General features: G+C 38.9%; 1 pseudogene; it reads right to left on the reverse strand.

Annotated features, from left to right (window-relative positions):
- Positions 1 to 14,701: 14,701 nt before the first annotated feature.
- Positions 14,702 to 14,890, reverse strand: LOC114709704 (annotated as a pseudogene).
- Positions 14,891 to 18,668: the final 3,778 nt, after the last annotated feature.

The raw sequence follows: 18,668 nt of genomic DNA on the forward strand, positions 1-18,668 counted from the left end.
TTATCACATAGCCCAGTCTAGGTTTGAACCCCCTGTGTAGCTTAGGCAGGCATTGCCCCCAGTTAAGTGATCTTGTCTTCAGTATAAGTCTTCATTATAGATTACAGGTATGAGAATCCATGTCCAGCTCAAGATAGGGCTATCTCGCTATTCAGTTTTGTGGCTAGCTTTGAGATCTAGCAGAAGAGCTAGAAGATTTATCATTCATAGGGAAAGTTGAGTTATTGGAAAGGTCTTTGTACGGGCTTCTTTTAGAAGGGTAGGATTGCACTACTGGAGCCAACAGTGTATCTGAGCTAAGACCTAACAGAGATATTTGATGATAGAAGACTATTGCTAGGTTGAAACTAGAAAATAAAAGGATAATTTACATCATTTTCTGGGCAACAGAAATAATAGGATAACAGCAAGGGTAGTGTTGGGTTGTTCGTCATGTTTGGAACTGAGCTGAAAGGTTATTTGGAAATGGAAGTTTACCAACTTTAGATGGGGCTATATCTGCTGAACAGTTAGGACAGATTTATTTTTGTTTTAGACCGTAATGAAAGGGAAATTCTTCCCCAAACTGTGCCGCTGACTCCTCTGCTTCAGAGACAATATCAAAGGGCAATTAAGACATGGGCTCTGGAAATAGACTGTCTCCAAATCCTAAATTCTTCTATCAGCACCTCTGCGACCTAGGGCACAAGGTTCGTGGCTTCACAACTATGTCTGGACATTGTGTTCTATTAAAATTATGTACTGAAACCAACCTAATCCAAATAGTGGTGTTAGGAGGTAATGGCTTTTGGAGGTGGTTGGGTCACCAGAAAAGAGCATTCACAAATGGAATAAGTGTCCTTACAAAAATGGAACAAAAAAGACATCATTAATTAATGAGGAAAAAAAAACTTTTCATATTACAGGACCTGTGAGTTCCTTCATCATGGGCTTGCCAGCTTCCCAAACTGTGCAGAGTATACTCCTATTGTTAGTAAGCCATCCAGCCTATGGTACTTTTTCAGGGTAGTTCAAATATAGACTATCGAGGTTTACCCTATGTCTCAGTTTCTGCAACTGTGAAATAATAATAGAGATAATAATTCTAATATTGTAGGGATGTTATGACATTTACATGGTTGACTATATGTGAGTCAGTGTGAGTGACATGTCAAGTATGTCACATGGGAAGGTCCTGATTCTTTCTTAGAAGCCTCTTATGATGTCATGTCTAAGGAGCATGTATTCGCCATCACAGAGCCAAAATTTACTGTCTTCCTGACACTATTGTAAGCATTTACTCATATTTCTGTTCCCCTGTAATATACAGATGTTCTAAGCAAATGTTCTAAGTGAAGATCTATTCTAGGATTGTAAATTAAATTTAATATATCATTTTAAGAAACAAATGAGATAGAGTAGAAAATATTTGTGTATATTTTAAAGCCCAAACAACAAATATTACTTTGTGAAACTTTTGTTTCAGTCTTTTAACTATGTATCCTAGGACGCAATGGCTCATTACAGATGAAAAGGAAAATATTCAATTAATGAAGTTTTTTTTTTTTTTTCATTTAGTTAACATTTGTTGAGGAATGACAGAATCAGGTACAAATTGTGGTGAGTGAGAACTTTTAAAGAAAAGTTTTTTTTTTTTTTTTATCCCCTTCAAGTGTATACATTTTTTGGAGGAGAGGGGTTTTTCTGTATTTTGCATGAAGGAAGTGTCCATATTCCTGGTATAATTTCCAGCACATTTACATTTAATGGTTGATACATGAATTAAGTAGTTAGTTGGAGGTAGACTCATTAGTATAATTCTTCTGTAATTACCTATATTGCATTGCATAGGGCTGAAACCTTAGAGCAAATTTAATGTTGCATTTTCACGATTATCTTATGCTGAATTGACTATCACATTTATTTATGTGGCCATTCCTTTGAGATGGGAAGTGTGGTGTAGTATAAAGGAAGAGATTGCAAGTATGTGTATATACACACACACACACACACACATACACACACACACACACACACACACATACATATATACATATATATGTGTGTGTGTGTATAGTCTTTGGGGCTACTTATGAGGAACTATAAAGCTAACCTGGGGTTTTATAATTCTGCATATTAGCATTTTTGGTGGGATAATTCATTGTGTGAAACTGGTCTGTGTACTGTGGAATGTTTAGCACCATTTATGTCTTTTGCTCAGAAAGGCCTTTCTTCTCTTCCCTTCTAGTTGAGGAACAAAATTGCTGCATATGTACATGGTTCCTGTGCTTTTAGGTTTTTCTTTCTATTTGTTTGAGTTTTCCTGTGTCTCAGTTTCTATAACTGTGGAAAAGACACTGACAACAGAAAGACTTATTCTGTATTTATTATTATTATTATTACTATTATTATTATTACATTTGCCAGCTTGTTTTCTAGAGAGAAAAATGGTGTGAGGTTGGATGGGTAGGGAGGATATGGTAGGAGATGAGGGAGAGGAAACCATGATTAAAATTTATTGTATGAAAAACAGTTTATTTTCAATAACAACAACAACAACAACAACTGATGTGGGATGTCCTTCTGTACTCTATGGATATGTGTTGCTCCCATTGGTTGATAAATAAAACTGCTTTGGCCTATGGCAAGGCAGAATAGAGCCAGACAGGAAATCCAAGCAAAGATACAGGAGAAGAAGGCAGAGTCTGGGGAAGCCATCTAGCTGCCCAAGGAGCAAGATACCAGCAGACCAGTAATGCCATGGCCAGATCACATGGCAATACATAGATTAACAGAAATGAGTTAATTTAAGTGGTAAGAACTAGTTAGTAATAAGCCTGAGCAATAGGCCAAATGGTTTGTAATTAATATCAAGGCTCTGAATGGTTATTTGCAAGTGGCTGTGGGACAGGGTGGGACAGAGAAAAGCCTCCATTCACAAACAACACATTGGTGTAACCCTACTCTCATTGGAAGATATCTCCTACCCTGGAGTTTGGTAAGAATATTACCTCTGCTTTTGGTTATTTCCATTCACAGTCAATCATACAGAACATTTCACAACCTCTTTTTCCTGGATATTGAAATTCCAATTCTTACATAGGTATCATTGAGAAATCTAGGAAAAGTGAGTGAGGTTATCTAACTATTACTCTAATTCCAGCCAGTGATTATATGCTCATGAGTTCATTTATCCAGTTGATACATTCTTTTCTATATTGGGAAGGAAATCAAACATAGAGCTGACTCATCTTCTTTTATGATCTGACCATTCATATGTGTAAAACACTAATAGTTACTAATAGTCCTATGGCATTGGGGGACCTGGGCATCCTCTCTATCCTTATGCAACAGTGACTGAATGTAGCAAGATACAGGTAATGAGAAAAATAGTAGAAAAACAGACAGTCCTCTCACATATATTACATCACTGGATGCAAAATCCTCCAAGTCACTGCATGTCCAGAGTCCCAAGCTAGAAGCTAATAGAGTTTATAATTTGCCTTGTATTAATTTACTTTTACTAATATATGTTTTCTAAATTAAAACGGGTTCTTATTATTGCAATTGTGATCCTAGTCATTGAGTTAAGTGCTAACTTGCATCATGAATGCTAGCCAGTAGAACAAACAATGTTAAAATCTCATTGAGCTCACACAATAAAATATTATATCTTATGCCACATTTCATGCATTTGGTTGATTTTCTTTAGATGTTGTCAAGTGAATTGTGGTGTTCTCAGAACACATGAGTTCTGCCCTCAACAGTGTGGACAGGAACAAAGAAAGAAATAGGTCTATGAAGCATGTTTGAAGTCAATCTTTGAAGTGAAAGAATTCTTTGTCCTAAGTCTATGGTCTCACTTAAATGTAACAGGTTGGGAAATATCAAGCACCTGAGCATTTAGGATGAACACAAAATGACACATTGTGCAGAAAGCCTTATCTCCAAGAAAATATGAAGCAAAGCTCCATCTAGGACAAGCAGAAGATAGTTTTGTGGAAGTCATGATTTCTTCGATAATAATAGACACATATCAAACTATTCTACATTTCAAGCATCGTGTTTGGGTACTGCCACCTTTGCAAAGATGCTGGGCCAAGAAAGAAACTGAAGCCCAGGGAAGAGCTCCTGTTTGCCCTGTGAACTGGACACTCTGTGCTGGCCAAAGCACAGATTTAAAGTGAGATGAGAGAATGCCACTACCGAGTAAAGAAGGAAAGTGAAGCGTGATGACTTGAGGCAAGAGGCAGAAAGAACTGAACATTCCCAGCCACAGGCTTGGGTGCAAGGTCATTTTTGTCATACGAGGGGCTCTGGCTGATGAGTTTCTCAGGAGTTTCCATTTTCTGAGACTGACCAGAAATGGCATGATGAAATCTGCCCTCCATTTCAGCTTCAAAGCAAAGAAGAGGTAGCCCTGTATGTTTGGGAAGAAAAAGGAGAAAAAAATGACATGGTTCCTCTTTCCTTCTAGGAAGGCCTTCTCTTTCTGACTCATACTGTTTGTTCAGCAGTCATACACAACACTACAGTGCTGAATACAAAAAGAGGGGTCTTAAGAGGGGCTTTAGGACCTTTACATTGAAGAAGTCAATACATAGCAAACTGACTAGCTAGCTCACTAGATGGATGGATCAAACACAGAAGCCGAGAGATAAAAAGTCCAAAGGCACTTTCATGTGTAGCTCTAAAAATAGTCACGGCTGTTAGTATGAGTGAGGGCAGCTTTATGGATGGCAGTAGAATTTTCCGTTTCCTGGAGGAGACCCACATCACAGAAATCAGTGAGAAATCTCAGTTCTAGCAAGGGATTTGATAGGAGCGTGGGAATGGATAACTCCTATGGTTAAAGGAAGGATGTGGAATTCATTTATCATGTAAAAAGGAGCAGGTGTTTTATGGTAGCAAAGAGTAGGATGGGACAGATGGGTAGGTCTACTCTTTAGGTGGTTATTGCAAGACCACTGTCTCATACTGAATCTAACCTTATGCTGTGATACTACATAAGCCCAATAAGCCACTTTAAGAAAGAGCATGTCTATAAATTTATAACTTTCAAAGTCAATCAAAATGTATATAACTATTGAATTAAATTTATCATGCCCAATAGAATGAAAGATTAACTAACTGTGGTAGCTATAAGGTGACCTGCTGATGTCCCATGCAACCTAAGTCAGAAGCTCATTTTTTAGTAAAATGGGGGACCTTAGGGTCCTGGCCCCCATTTTGGGTAACTGTTGCCTTGCTTGCGGACCTTGACCTTGATATCCTTCCTATGCTGTTTCCCTGCTGGATTCCACACTCCTGAATGCTTAAGGGAAGTTCCTTGTCTATGTATCCTGCATAATGGGCGTTAACAGCTTAGATGCAAGATTGTAAAACATCGGTAGCGAACTTCTGCCCTCTGGGGTTTTCCCATTGTGCTATAAGCCTGTATTTAATACCTCCCCCTCCTTCAATAAATGGCATTCGGCATTAAAGAAAAAAAACAAAAACAAAAAAACCAAAAAAAAAAAAAAACAATGGATTTGCTGTGTATGCCCAACTTTTAAAGGAAAAAAAAAAAAACAAAACCAGGATGTCCTAAGGGCCAGGTTATGTTTAGACAACATGGTGCTGATGTGGATATTTGGTATGAGGGGATGGATGATGCTGGACATGGCGATGGGATAAAAGCCTGGAGGAATGGTTAACAAGATAACTGAGGAACTCCAAAGTAAATACTGATTAAATCTGTTATATGACTATTGTTTGGACAGCGTGCACTTCTGTGTGGTTCTGCATAAATAAAGCCTTGAGGTTAGATACCCAAAGCTCTGCCTGAGGCTTTGCCCTTGTCAGGCTGCTTGTTTGTCAGTCTGTCAGCCTGTGTACCTGCCGGTATAAAACCTAGATGCTGCCCACCAGTGTGTAGCTCACATGCACCAGTGTGTGGGTGGTTGCCTAGCAGCCTTCATCCTGCGTGAATGAAGCATGCCTGTCAGCCTCTGACTCCTCGAATTCTGCTCAACTTCTCAGCTTCCTGTGACCCTCGTCTATTCCTGTCTGAGCAGGGACCTCACAGCCATACTGGAAAATAATTTTACTTGCTCAGGCCAAATAGGCTAGGGGAGCATTTGTTATTTAATTGAAAAGCTATATAAGAATCAAAAGTTTTCTGGATGAGCTATCATCTGCATCAATAAAATTCGATTTCCCACTGGAAGGGAAAGATGTACTAGACTGTCAAACACGTACTTTAAACAGAGTAGAGTGTTTACAACAGACAGAGGCAGCAGGCTTGCAAGATTTTATTTGCTGAGTTTGTGAAAGGATTGATATAGCCCTATTATTTATGGAGTCACCATGGTGGTTGAAAAGTATCCTTTCCTGATGAGGAAAAAGGAAGAAGAACAAAGACTGTCTCTCTCTATAGCTTGCTGGAATCAGCTCTCCAGAGTTCTAAATACTTGAAGTAACAAGAGCCTCATCCCTGTAGGGCCTGGGGAGAGAGTTCGGCAGTTAAAATCTCTGACTGCTTTTACAGAAGACTTCAGCTTGATTCCCAGGGACCATATGAAGTCTCTGCCAATAACTCCAGGCCCAGGGAATCTAATGCCCTTTTCTGGCCAGTTTCAAGTGGTTATGAATATCAATAAATAAGAGGACATGATGGAGAGAGAGAGATGGAATGGGGACACTAGTAGGAGCTGGTGGATTGATATGATCAAATACATTGTTTACAATTATAATTGCATTATTTATTTCTAAATAAGTATTATTTAAAATAACAATTAAATAAGTTCTGGTGCATTTTTTCACGGTGGGGGTAGAAGTGTTTTCTTTCAGGTGCTTGCTGAATTTCTTTTCAACATTTCTCTTCTTCGGTCCTTTTCCTTCCTCACTTCTCCTGCTGCCCTCAAACCTCTCAACACCTCCGAGGATTCCATAATATGTGTGATATTCAGAATCGGGTTTTATTTTCCTGCAAAAGAACCATTCTCTGTTATAGAATTTGAGATTTACACAAAATAAAGTGAAGAAGGCATCAATACCATGAAGGAAAGGGAGCCAAACAGACTCTTAACTATAAGGTAATATAAATAACACCTTTTAGCCTGTATCCCATCTGAGGTGAAGCTCCAATTCTCCCTTCCACGGATATTATTGTCATTCTGGTCTTGCCTTTGCAGCCACATCTAGGAGGGAATGTTTCACCACAGACTTCTTGGAAATCTGGTTCTTTTTTTTTTTTTTAATTTATTTTATTTTACAATACTATTCAGTTCTACATAACAGCCAAAGATTTCCTTGTTCTCCCCCTTCCTGCCCCTCTCCCCTTCCCCCAGACCACCCCCTATTCCCACCACCTCCAGATCAAGGCCACCCCTGAGGACTGAGATCGACCTGATAGACTCAGTCCAGGCAGGTCCAGTCCCCTCCTCCCAGATTGAGCCAAGCGTCCCTGTATAAGTCCCAGGTTTCAAACAGCTATCTCATGCAGAGATACCTGGTACCACTGCCTAGATGCCTCCCAAACAGATCAAGCCAATCCAAGTACTGAGGAATCTGGATGCAGATATCCATGGCTAGGCCCCGGGTAGAGCGCTGGGAATCTAATTAGTGAGAAAGAGGATGGTTTATATGAGCGAGAATTGGAAATCTGGTTCTTAATGTCTTTCTGTCATTTGGGGAGAGGGCCTAGGAGAGGTGGAGGGAAGGAAGGAGCAGGGAAAGTGGTAAAATTCTACTTCAATTTAAAATATATTTCAAAAAGCCCAGTTACTAAAAATAAAATGATATCTCTAATTTGTCCTTGTTAGAAAACCCCACTTGTCCACTAGAGGACATCCCGGGTTCTTATATCAGCTTTCAATCAGCAGCTACTTCACCTTTCCTTTGTCTGCAGGCATTCATTGCTTGCTATCATAAAGAACACAGATCTCAGATCCTCCCTCCCCACATATACCATATATACCACAGAAGGCTTCTGCTCTATGTTGGGTCACCTAAATTATAGACTGTATGAATTAGTTCCTTGGTTGGATAACAACTTAGAAATGAACTATGAGTGAGCAGAAAGTCTGAAATTCTTTCTTTGGGCACCATGACAGATAAACATGCATAATAATTCACAATCCAACCCAAGGAATTGGACCAATCTGAGAGGAAAGTTGAAAGAAAATTATGCATTTAGATGGCAAGATGAGCTAGAGAGTCGTCTTTCATAAATTATAAAAAATGTGTTTAAATGCCTCTAAGAAGTTTTGCTTTTGTCTTTAATCTAAAAGTAAGATTTGTTTTGTGATCTGAGATCTAACACATTTGGTCTCCCTTTGAGCAAGATATCCATTAAGTGCCCTGTGAAAAGAGAAAAACCACCATTTTGTTTCTAGGTTGTGGATGGCAATGTATGCCTTTTGTACAATGACAACAGACTGATGCTTGTTGGATGTAAGTTAAAATTTAAAATTTATTTTATGAGAGCAATGGATCACACAACCACATACACATGCCCATCAATGGAGAGAGAGAGAGAGAGAGAGAGAGAGAGAGAGAGAGAGAGAGAGAGAGAGAGATTTTGACTGGGAATGAAAGTCTTCAAGGAAAAAGTTTTATGCATGTGTGCCTACAGTAAGAGAAAGAAAAACATAACACTAGTCTCATATTCCATGAGTGTTGAATGGAACTCCCTGCATCTTTTTTTTTTTTTTTTTTTTTTTTTTTTTTTTTTTTTTTTAGTTCTGCTTTAGATATATTCTAGTTTTGCCTTACCCATGACTACAGGAAGATCATGATGTCTTGAGTATCCTAGTGGATTTTCTTATCCATGCATCCCAGGAGATAGCACCCTGGACAGCTATTTATCCTTTTAAAGAACACTTCACAACATGGAGGAAACCTTGATGTCTGTTGGGGCATGGCGACTGCCCAGGATGCACACTGAAATGTAGTTGGTGTTTGGTAGTACCTGGTGGACACAAGCTTTATGAGTGCTGTGCGAGGCATCTCCTAGGCACTTAAAGGAATATGTAGGAGATTCATGGCAGGGTGTAGAGGAGATCAGGCAGTTGAATTGAGCTTTTGTGCTAATGTAGTTTCATTTTTCTGTATCGTCCTGTGGAGCTTTGAGATTTGTTTTTGGTGGTACCAAAAAGTTTCAAGATTGTTGAAGGCAAGCTGCCTTTTCTTGGAACTCAATTTTAAGTAGAACACAAACTCTACAGTATTTTCATTACGCCCCTTTTGTTGAGAAAGATATTTCTTTTTAAAATAACTCAACTAACTTTGACCAGAGTTGCAGAATTCACATCAGTTATCAGCGTTTCTCAGTTTCAAGTAATGGAAATCAATGCTGGTTCTAGCTGGTGAGAATACACTCACAGGGTAGAGGATACACTGAGAACTTGAGTTGCCTGCAGGCAGAAGTTTTTGTATTTCTGCTAATGTGTAAGAGATGAGCTATGACTTCACATGCTCTCAGCAAGTACTGCTGCTTTTCCACCTACTAAACTAAAGCAACTATAGCAGGAATCTGCTTGGTTTCCCTCGAAATCTTTCTGTTACTTGAAGGGACTAGAGCTCATTTTTTTTTTAAAGATGCTTTCCATGTTCAGTATTCTGATTATCTTAACATTTTTGGCCAGTTCTTTAAAGTATTTTCCCTATCTTCTATGCCTTTTGTGAATGAGTCATCAATTCTTTGGGCCTACATTGTCATTGTCCACAGATATAATCTGGAATGTTTTTCATCTTGTTACCTCCTCTACTTATTCAGAATATTACCAGTGATGTAGATCCCCCACTAAGCTTTTATTCACCCAGGACTTTCTTCCAGATGGATGCTCATCAAAATTAAAATATAAAAAACATGGCAATCTTAGATTCTTGGTTTGTATGTTCTCATTAATATTTAGGGTGCAGTCTGTGTGATTCTGTTGGTTCTGATGGCCCAGGTCTTCCACTTTGAATAGCAAAACTCTTTACCTAGAGTACTCAGTGCCTACTTTCTTCTGGTTATTTTTGTGTAAAGGCCATAAACAAAAAAATTCAGGTATTTGATGGCTGACATGAGGGGCAGTTGCCAAGTCAGAAGAGGAGGTTCTTCCCATGAACTGGAAGCTCTCTGCTCTTTTCCATTGAGTAGGTCACCTTTATTAACTTATGAAGATAAGTGAGGCTTAGCATTTGTCCTCTGTATGACATCTTTCTGGATTCATGAATATCTATGCCATTATCGGAATGTGCCTCTGAGTCTGTAGGCAGTCATGTAGAGTCAAGAATCTAAGTCCACTCCAGTATATGGACATTTCCTATCAATAGGAGTTGAGAAAATAGGGCTCACACATTGTTCTTTCACCTTTCAGAGAACTCCCAAAGAAGAAGAAAATGCTTAAGTTGATAGCTAAATTGAAACTATTCCTTGAGTAATAAATATCTTAGTTAGCTTTCTATTGCTCTAATGAAACGCCATCCCCACAAACAACATGGAGGAGAAAGGCTTCATTTGCTTACACTTCCACATTGCAGACCATCATTAAAGGAAGTCAGGGCAGGAACCTGGAGGGAGAAGCAGATATAAAAGCTACCAGGGGATGCTGCTTACTTGATTGTTCTGCATAGTTTGCTCAGCCTGCTTTCTTATACTATGCAGGACCACCTGCCTGGGAATGGCTATACTCAGTGCATGGGACCTGTGCACATCAATCATTAATCAAGGAAATGTCCTACATACTTGCCTACAGGCCCATGGTATGGTAGCATTTTCTTTTTTTTTTTTTTTTGGTTTTTTCGAGACAGGGTTTCTTTGTGTAGCTTTGCCTTTCTGACTCATTGGTAGACCAGCTGCCTCGAACTCACAGAGATCCGCCTGCCTCTGCCTCCCGAGTGCTGGGATTAAAGGCGTGCGCCACCACGCCCGGCTGCATTTTCTTAATTAAGAACTTCTCCTCTTTTGTCTAGGTTTATGTAAAGTTGACAAAAACAACAACAACAAAAAAAAACCCGACCAACACAAATAGCAATAGATAAGTGCTAAATGATTGCACCTTTGTAGTGAAAGTGAATGTTTCCACTCAGTGTTAAATTTTCTCTCATGGTCTAGAACTTACATAAAACTCCCAGACATCTTTCTTATATCTTTCATTCTAAACCACAGCAAGAAAAATCTAATCTATGTATTCTTGTGTCCTCCCTCTCTCCACTCCACTTCAATTGTCTTGTCAATGGATGCTTCTTTTATTTGATCTCATGAGTATTTCAAATGGATTGCATTCTTTGACATTCTACTGAGTAGGATCTGGTGTTCCAATCAACTTTTAATGGACCAAACCCTTAGAAAGCACATAGCAAAGAATTCATTTAATTAGGAAATAATGTTTACTTTGGTTTGAGGAAAGAGTATTTCTTTTATAAGGTATGTAAAGTCTTACAGTTGGTGTCCATGGATACCTAGTATAGTTAACATTTTTTTTAACTGCTCCTATCTGAGGGGGAGGGCCTGTTGAAATTAGAAAGAAGCTTAATCAAAATATAATTGTTTAGACAAAAAATAAAACAAGTAAAATGAAAGCCAAAGGAAGATCGAATGGAACTGTGGGCAGCTTTTTAAACTCAGGGCAGATTTTATTTCCAATTTGCTATGCCTTCTCCATGAGCCATGATTTCTACATTCATTCAGTAAAAAAAAAAATCTGCTAGGCCCCAATAGCCTTGCAGAGTCTTAGAACAGCATTTCAGTCTTGCCTCAATTTGGCACACAGAAAAACAAGTCTCTGGCCTCGAACTCACAGAGATGCATCTGTCTCTGCCTCCCTCCCGAGTGTTGGGATTAAAGGCATGTGACACCAGTGCCCTAATTATCAATTCCTAAATCCTGTACATAGCAGCAGTAAATTCTAGAACTGAGATTTCATCCTCATCCTTATGTGATAAAGGACATAAATCTAGACTTTTTCATTATTTATTGCTTGCCTTTCATTCAGAAGTTTCTAAAAATGCCATCCAGTGTTCAATCTTGGATCAAATCATCACCGTCATACTCATCATTAGAAAACCAAGGGGATGCCCTGATTCCCTTGTGAAAAATATGAAGTCTAGATAGATTGATTCTGTAACCTCCCAAGGTCAAATGTGATGGAGCTCAATCTACTGTGGAACTTTTACTTCCTGTTTAGAGCACTATTTAATAACTGTCTACACACAGTTTTAAAGACAAATGTGATTTTCAAAAAATTTTCATTTTCTCTGTTATTAAAAAAAAAAAAACAGACCTCGGTTTGACATGCCCTCTGGCTAGATTCCACATTTCTCTACAGACAGAAACCTCAGTAAGTCTGATTAAAAACAAGAAATGCACTTTTGGGAAATGAGAATGTACTCTCAGACTCCATTTGGTGTTTACTCTCACTTGCAGAACAGAGGGAAGGGTTTTAGTTCTTCACTATTTTTTATACCTCTGATACAAAGAAACCCTGCCTTGCTACCCTTCTGTTTTGGTAATATTTGGTAATCAGCCACCATCCCTGAGTTCCCCAGCAAGCTGATATCTACACAGACAGAGGCTCACAGAGCTGTCATTGTGTCATATGTGTGTCACTGACAGAACACACACTCTGTTTTTTTTTTTAAATCATTTTTCTGCATCCTATTTTCTTACCACCACACATACTTTATAGCACTAGATCTTTTATTCTATTACACAAACATACACTCAGGTGCATGCATGCACACCAGTACACACTAATGCACACGTACAAACAAAGCTGTTATAGATAAGTACTTCAGGCAATTGAAGTGCCTAGCCTAGAGAATTAACTTGTTTCAAATCTTACAGTAAGTAAGTGTCGGCATCAGAATTGCCCCTGGAACTCAGGCTCTAGACTTACTTTTGATGACTTTATTATGACATTGGTCACTTTATCATAGCATCACCTTTGTCTGAGTCCTTATAGCTCTTCATGATTTATGGTTAGGGACATCTTTCTTTTTCTTGCAGATGCATTAAAATTTATTTTGTTGGATTAGTCACAAAGTATACTTGGGTTGGTGTTAGAAGATGCCAGTGGATTCCTTGTGTGTGTTCTTAAAAAATAACATTTAATAACACCTGTCAGAAGACTCTTGTGGGGGTAGTTCTAATTTGATATGTGGCAAGTTACACTTTAGAAATTCCTTGGTTGAAGCACTTCAATCAATCCTCCTTTACCCCAGCAGCCCTTCCCATTGCTAACATGCAGCTAGCATACACTAGCAGCCAATCAACCAACCTGAAGATCAAGCCTTAGCCATATTGAATCCTGAAACAGATGATTGAAGGAGGAAATGACTGGAATATTAATGTGAAATTTAAGGAACGTTTTTCTTTGAAACTCATTGCAAAGAAACTCACATTTTTTTGAGTTTCTGAGAAGTTTATGAATTTCTAACCTTTAATTTTAAGTATTTTTAGCATCAACCTAATGTTATCAGCCTAAAGGAAAGACATATAAAAAATATTTTGCAAAACTTCTTGCATGAGACATTTGAACTACCTTGAGAGGGAGTGTGATTTATGATTATTAATAATTCCTGGGCCTTGAGAATATGTGATTGAATTCATTAAGGCTATTATTTTGTTAGGAGTCCTTTGCTTGCTTTGAGGCTTTATTGTGGAAAATGGAAGAGTCTAATCATGAGGGAAACTTAGAAGTAATGCCTCTTTTTATTTCTTAGTACTTGAGCAACTGCAAAGAACTCTTTGTCTCTTTCTCCCTATGAGGGCAGCACTATTTCTGTTTTGAATGTACCTCAAGGAAGACATGAACAGTTCCACAGGCAAAATAACAGATGTTTCTGACAGCCTCACAGCTGCATCCTACTTGGAGAAAACATCTTCTGAAACCAAGGCTTTAAAAATGATTAGATAGGGATTATCTATTTGCATGTTAAAAGCATTCTTTACTCCATAGGAAGTTCAATGGGGAGTTACTTTAAATAGCCAGTACCCTTAATGTGCTTAAAATAAAATTTGATCTATAAACAACATCTCAGAAATAAAACAACTGCAATAAAGGAAGTCTAATTATAACTTTCAAAAGACAATTATATAATTCTTTATATGGAATATTTATAAAGAGATGAGTGCTATTCTGTTTCCTTCATGCCTTTGTTTCAAATTGTTTAATTCATGTTTCAAATGATACATTCAAATTATCTGATCATATGAAGCCCTATCAATGGCTCACAGTTTGCATTGCTTTCAGTATGTCCCGATTGTGACTGGACTCTCTCCAGGTACCCACGTGGTCTGTGAGGAAACAACAGCTAACAGATAGTCCAGGTTCTGTAGGATGGCTACATGCCTTTTAGGCTATAGCTAGGATAGTCATTTTCTTCTTTTTATTTCTTTTTTTCATTGACCATATTGTACCTATGTATATAATGTACAACATGATGCTTTTATACTTTTAGTCATTCTAGAAGGAATAAATCAGTCTAGTTAATTAACTTTTTGTAATGAGAAAGTGGGAATAAACTAGAGATGTAAACTGTAGTTATCATGTTGTAGAATATATCACCTGAACTTCTAATTGGAATTTTGATCCCTTCAGCATCACCTCACAACCCCGCTTCTCACCCCTTAGTGAATGTACCCATAATGAGTTCACTGATTTTCATTCCCATGATCATTGAGCAAGACTGCCTTTTCTTCCCATCCCTTCCTTAGCCTATTTTTGTTGTTGATGTTGTTAATTAAGGTAGAGTGAAAATGCAGTCGTCATCCCCGTCCCCCCATCCCCAACCACTACACCACTGCCATAAATCACACAGTAGACTTTCCCGAATTAGGGGAAATCCTAGAGGCCAGCAAACCCCAAGTGCAATCGATGAGTCTTACTTTGGGAAAACCACCTTTGTGGTCCTGGTATCTGTCCTGCTAGGTAAGTAATGAGAACATGGGAATAAATACCATTGATTTATTTCTGCCTGTGCTTTTTGGAATGATATGATCTAGATTCATGTTACCATAAGGAAATACAGAGGCAATTATCTTATAAATAATACATGGTTTTGAGGTTCTGGTACAAGTTCAAGTAGGCACATTGCTCTGGGTCTTTGGCCAGGAGAGCATGTGACATAATAAATCACTTGCAGTAGAGACCCAGAAGAAGAGGAACAAAGAATGGAGTTTCAAGATCTCTCTCAAGAGATTTTCTGAATGGTAAAATAGCTTAAGCTATTTCATTGGCTTGCCTGCAGCAATATAAGAGAAAGATCATCTAGACCACCTAAAATTTTGGGATGTTTATTCACAACTTTGTTCTCTGTTATTTTTTTCTCTATGTGTGTGTGTGCACACACACTCATGATATATGCATATAATGTGATGTATGGAAATGTATACATATGCAGGTTCGCATGCTCTTGCATGTACACGAGGAGGGCAGAGGAGGGTGGTGAATGTCCTGTTTGATCACTCTCAGCCTTTACCCCCAAGACAGGATCTTTAACTGAACCCAGAGCTAGGCTTAGGCCAACAGGCCCACAGTGCTGAGGTTACAGGTCCACTAGGGCATGCCTGGTTTGCATGTGGGCTCTGTTCATGCTGTACAACATGGTTCTGTGATATTACCCTATGAGTCATGTTTCTTACATTTTTGAATTCTTCCTCTGTCATCTAAAAATGTACATAGAATTGTACTACATTTAAAACACACCAAAATCTCTTTTCTTTTATTTTTGAGATTGTAATATAACTACACATTTCTCCTTTCCCTTCTCCAGGCCCCTCCATATACTGATTTTTGCTCTCTTTCATATTCATGGCCCCATTTCTCATTGACTGTTGTTATATGCTATATGTATATACATACATTGCGTTTTTTGTTTAATTTTAATGTTTTTTATTTTGAGATTATAATATAATTACATTTTCCCTTTCCTCCCTCTAAACTCTCCTATATATCACTCCTCACTTTTCTCCAAATTCATGGTCTCTTTTTTTATTGTTATTGCATGTATATATGTATATAAATTTCTAAATAAAACCTGTCCAATCTATATAATATTGCTTGTTTTTGTATTTTCGGGGTTAACTATTTGGTACTGGACAAAAGTGATGTGCTCCTCCCTGGGAGGGCCACCTCTCCTGCTCCCAGCTTTTCTTGGTTGTCTATAGTTCTTTGTGTAGGGCAGAGGCCTTGGGGGCTTGTTCCCTTACAATACTGGTGTCATCCGTGTTCTGCTCATATTTGCACAGTCATGTTGGTAAGGCCATACGGATGTAGCTTCTGATGTTACCAGGAGACATAATCTCACAAAAACTCCATGGTTCTCTGGCTCTTACATTCTTGCTTCTTCTTCTACTTCTCCAATGTTCTCTGAGTCTTAGTTGCAGAAGTTGTTTTGTAGATTTACAACAGGGACTGTGTTTCACAAATCTGCCCTTTGATTGGTTGTGATTTTTCTGTAACAGTCTCTGTCTGTTGCAAAGAAGTACCCTTGAGGAGGGCTGAGGACTGCATTTACCTGTGGGTATAAGGACAGATATTTATAGAGTCTAGTTAGTATAATGATGTTTTATTTGTGCTTTAATAAAGTTTGTCTGAAGATTAGAGGAAATAGCAAGCCCTTTTCAGTACATATAGAAGTCAGGCAGTGGTAGCACACACCCTTAATCTGGTCACTTAGCAGTCAGTGTCTCTGTGTTCAAGGCCACACTAGGGAACAGAGCCAAGTATGGTGACACATGCCTTTAATCCCAGTACCAATCATAGAGATCTGGAGGTCTGTACAGACAGGCAGTGACAAGGAAGTGAGGTAGTTGGGCTAAGATAGCCAATGAGAGGGTAGAATGGCAAGGCAATAAAGGCGTGGGTAGACAGGAAGTAGCTGGCATTTGGAAGCTGCAGAGTTGGTGAGGTAAGGTTAGTTGGTGGCTATTCCTATTTCCCTGATCCCTAAGGCTTTCACCCCTATATTTTGGCTCCGTGTTTTTTATTTAGTAAGACCATTTAGAAATTTGTCTTCAAGTTAGGGATTTGCTGGTTTAGAAAAATGGTAGTTGTAGGTTCTCCAAGATCCATGACTTCACTAACCCTGGGTAGTTGTCTGGGTTTTAAATACCATGCATGGTTTCCTTCTTATTGAGGTCTGAAGTTGCGAAATAGGAGTTGAAGATGTGTTACATTCGTTTATGCTGTGGAGCATTTGTTTAATGATGCAAAGATGTGTGGCGTTGTTTAATGTTGTGTTTGTTTAACTGTGAAGCTGTGTTACTGTGCCTGTCTAAAACACCTGATGGTCTAATAAAGAGCTGAAATGTCCAATAGCTAGGCAAGAGAAAGGATGGGTGGGGCTGGCAGACAAAGAGAATAAATGGGAGGAGAAATCTCAGAAAATAAAAAGGAAGAGCAAAAGGACATGGAGAGGAGGACTCCAGGAGCCAGACACCCAGCTCACAGCAAGCCACGGAGTAAGAAGTAAAGAAAGGTATAGAGAATAGAGAAAGATAAAAGCCCAGAGGCAAAAGGCAGACAGGATAATTATCCTATCAAGTTAAGACAAGCTAGCAAAAAACAAGCCAAGCTAAGGTGAGGCATTCATAAGAAAGAATGACTCTGGGTGATTTATTTGGGAGCTGGGTGGTGGGCCCCCAAAGAGCAAAAGAGCCAAAAAAGTAAAAACAACCAACTACAGTCTGAAGTCCACTTAAGAGAGCTGTTGGTTACTGCCAAGGTATGCATGCCACTAATGCGTGCTTAGGATTATTTTGCCATTCTGCTCTTTGTTGTGGTTCATAGACATCACAGCTGGGTAGGACTGTTTGTAGCCTCCCTCTTTTGGAAGCCTACATGGTGCCTTCTGGTACAATGAAACCTAGTTTTCAGGGATCAGGCAAGCACATTAATTCCAGCTCAGAAGCCTCTGAGCCCTGTGTCTGAAGAGCATGGTGTTTTCAGGAATAGAGACTTACCTTTTGCCTTGGGGGCAACCAAGGGCTATGGCAATAGCCCATATGTTTTGGGAGTCTTTTGGATAACCCAAGAACTCAAAAGAGGGCTTTTCATGCCTGGTGCTGGGTTTTATGTTAGATGGTCTTGCTTGGAGGGGATATTGTCATTCCAGATGAGAAAATTGTATTTGAACAATGTATGTATATTCATATATACTTACATGTATATAGGATTTTATAAGTGAATAGTTAGATTACTTTTTCTTTTTATTTTTTTAAAAAATTTTTCGAGACAGGGTTTCTCTGTGTAGCTTTGCTCCTTTCCTGCAACTCGCTTTGGAGACCAAGCTAGCCTCGAAATCACAGAGATCTGCCTGCCTTTGCCTCCCGAGTGCTGGGATAAAAGGCATGCACCACCACCGCCCGGCAACAGTATGATTTCTTATTGCTCTTTCAGACATTCTTATTTTACCATCATCTCTCTTTTTTCTGCATTTATCTCCCCCATCCATAACTAGAGCCCCTCATTTCCCAAATTAGATCACTTGTACCTGCGATACCCCTCTCTCTTGTCTCTTACCCACTTTTACCCCAGCAGTCATCCTATTTATTTTCCTTCTTCGTGTGCTTACTCCAGAATATGTGCTCACGTCTGAAGGTTTGGAGCTAGACCCTCTGATGAGAGAGAAGATGTGGCGTTTGTCTTTCTGGGTCTGGGTTGCCTCACTCAACGTGATCTTTTCTAGTTCTGTTCATTTACCTGCAGAGTCCA

This window comes from Peromyscus leucopus, chromosome 22 (genome assembly GCF_004664715.2).
Source record: "Peromyscus leucopus breed LL Stock chromosome 22, UCI_PerLeu_2.1, whole genome shotgun sequence".
Taxonomy (NCBI): domain Eukaryota; kingdom Metazoa; phylum Chordata; class Mammalia; order Rodentia; family Cricetidae; genus Peromyscus; species Peromyscus leucopus.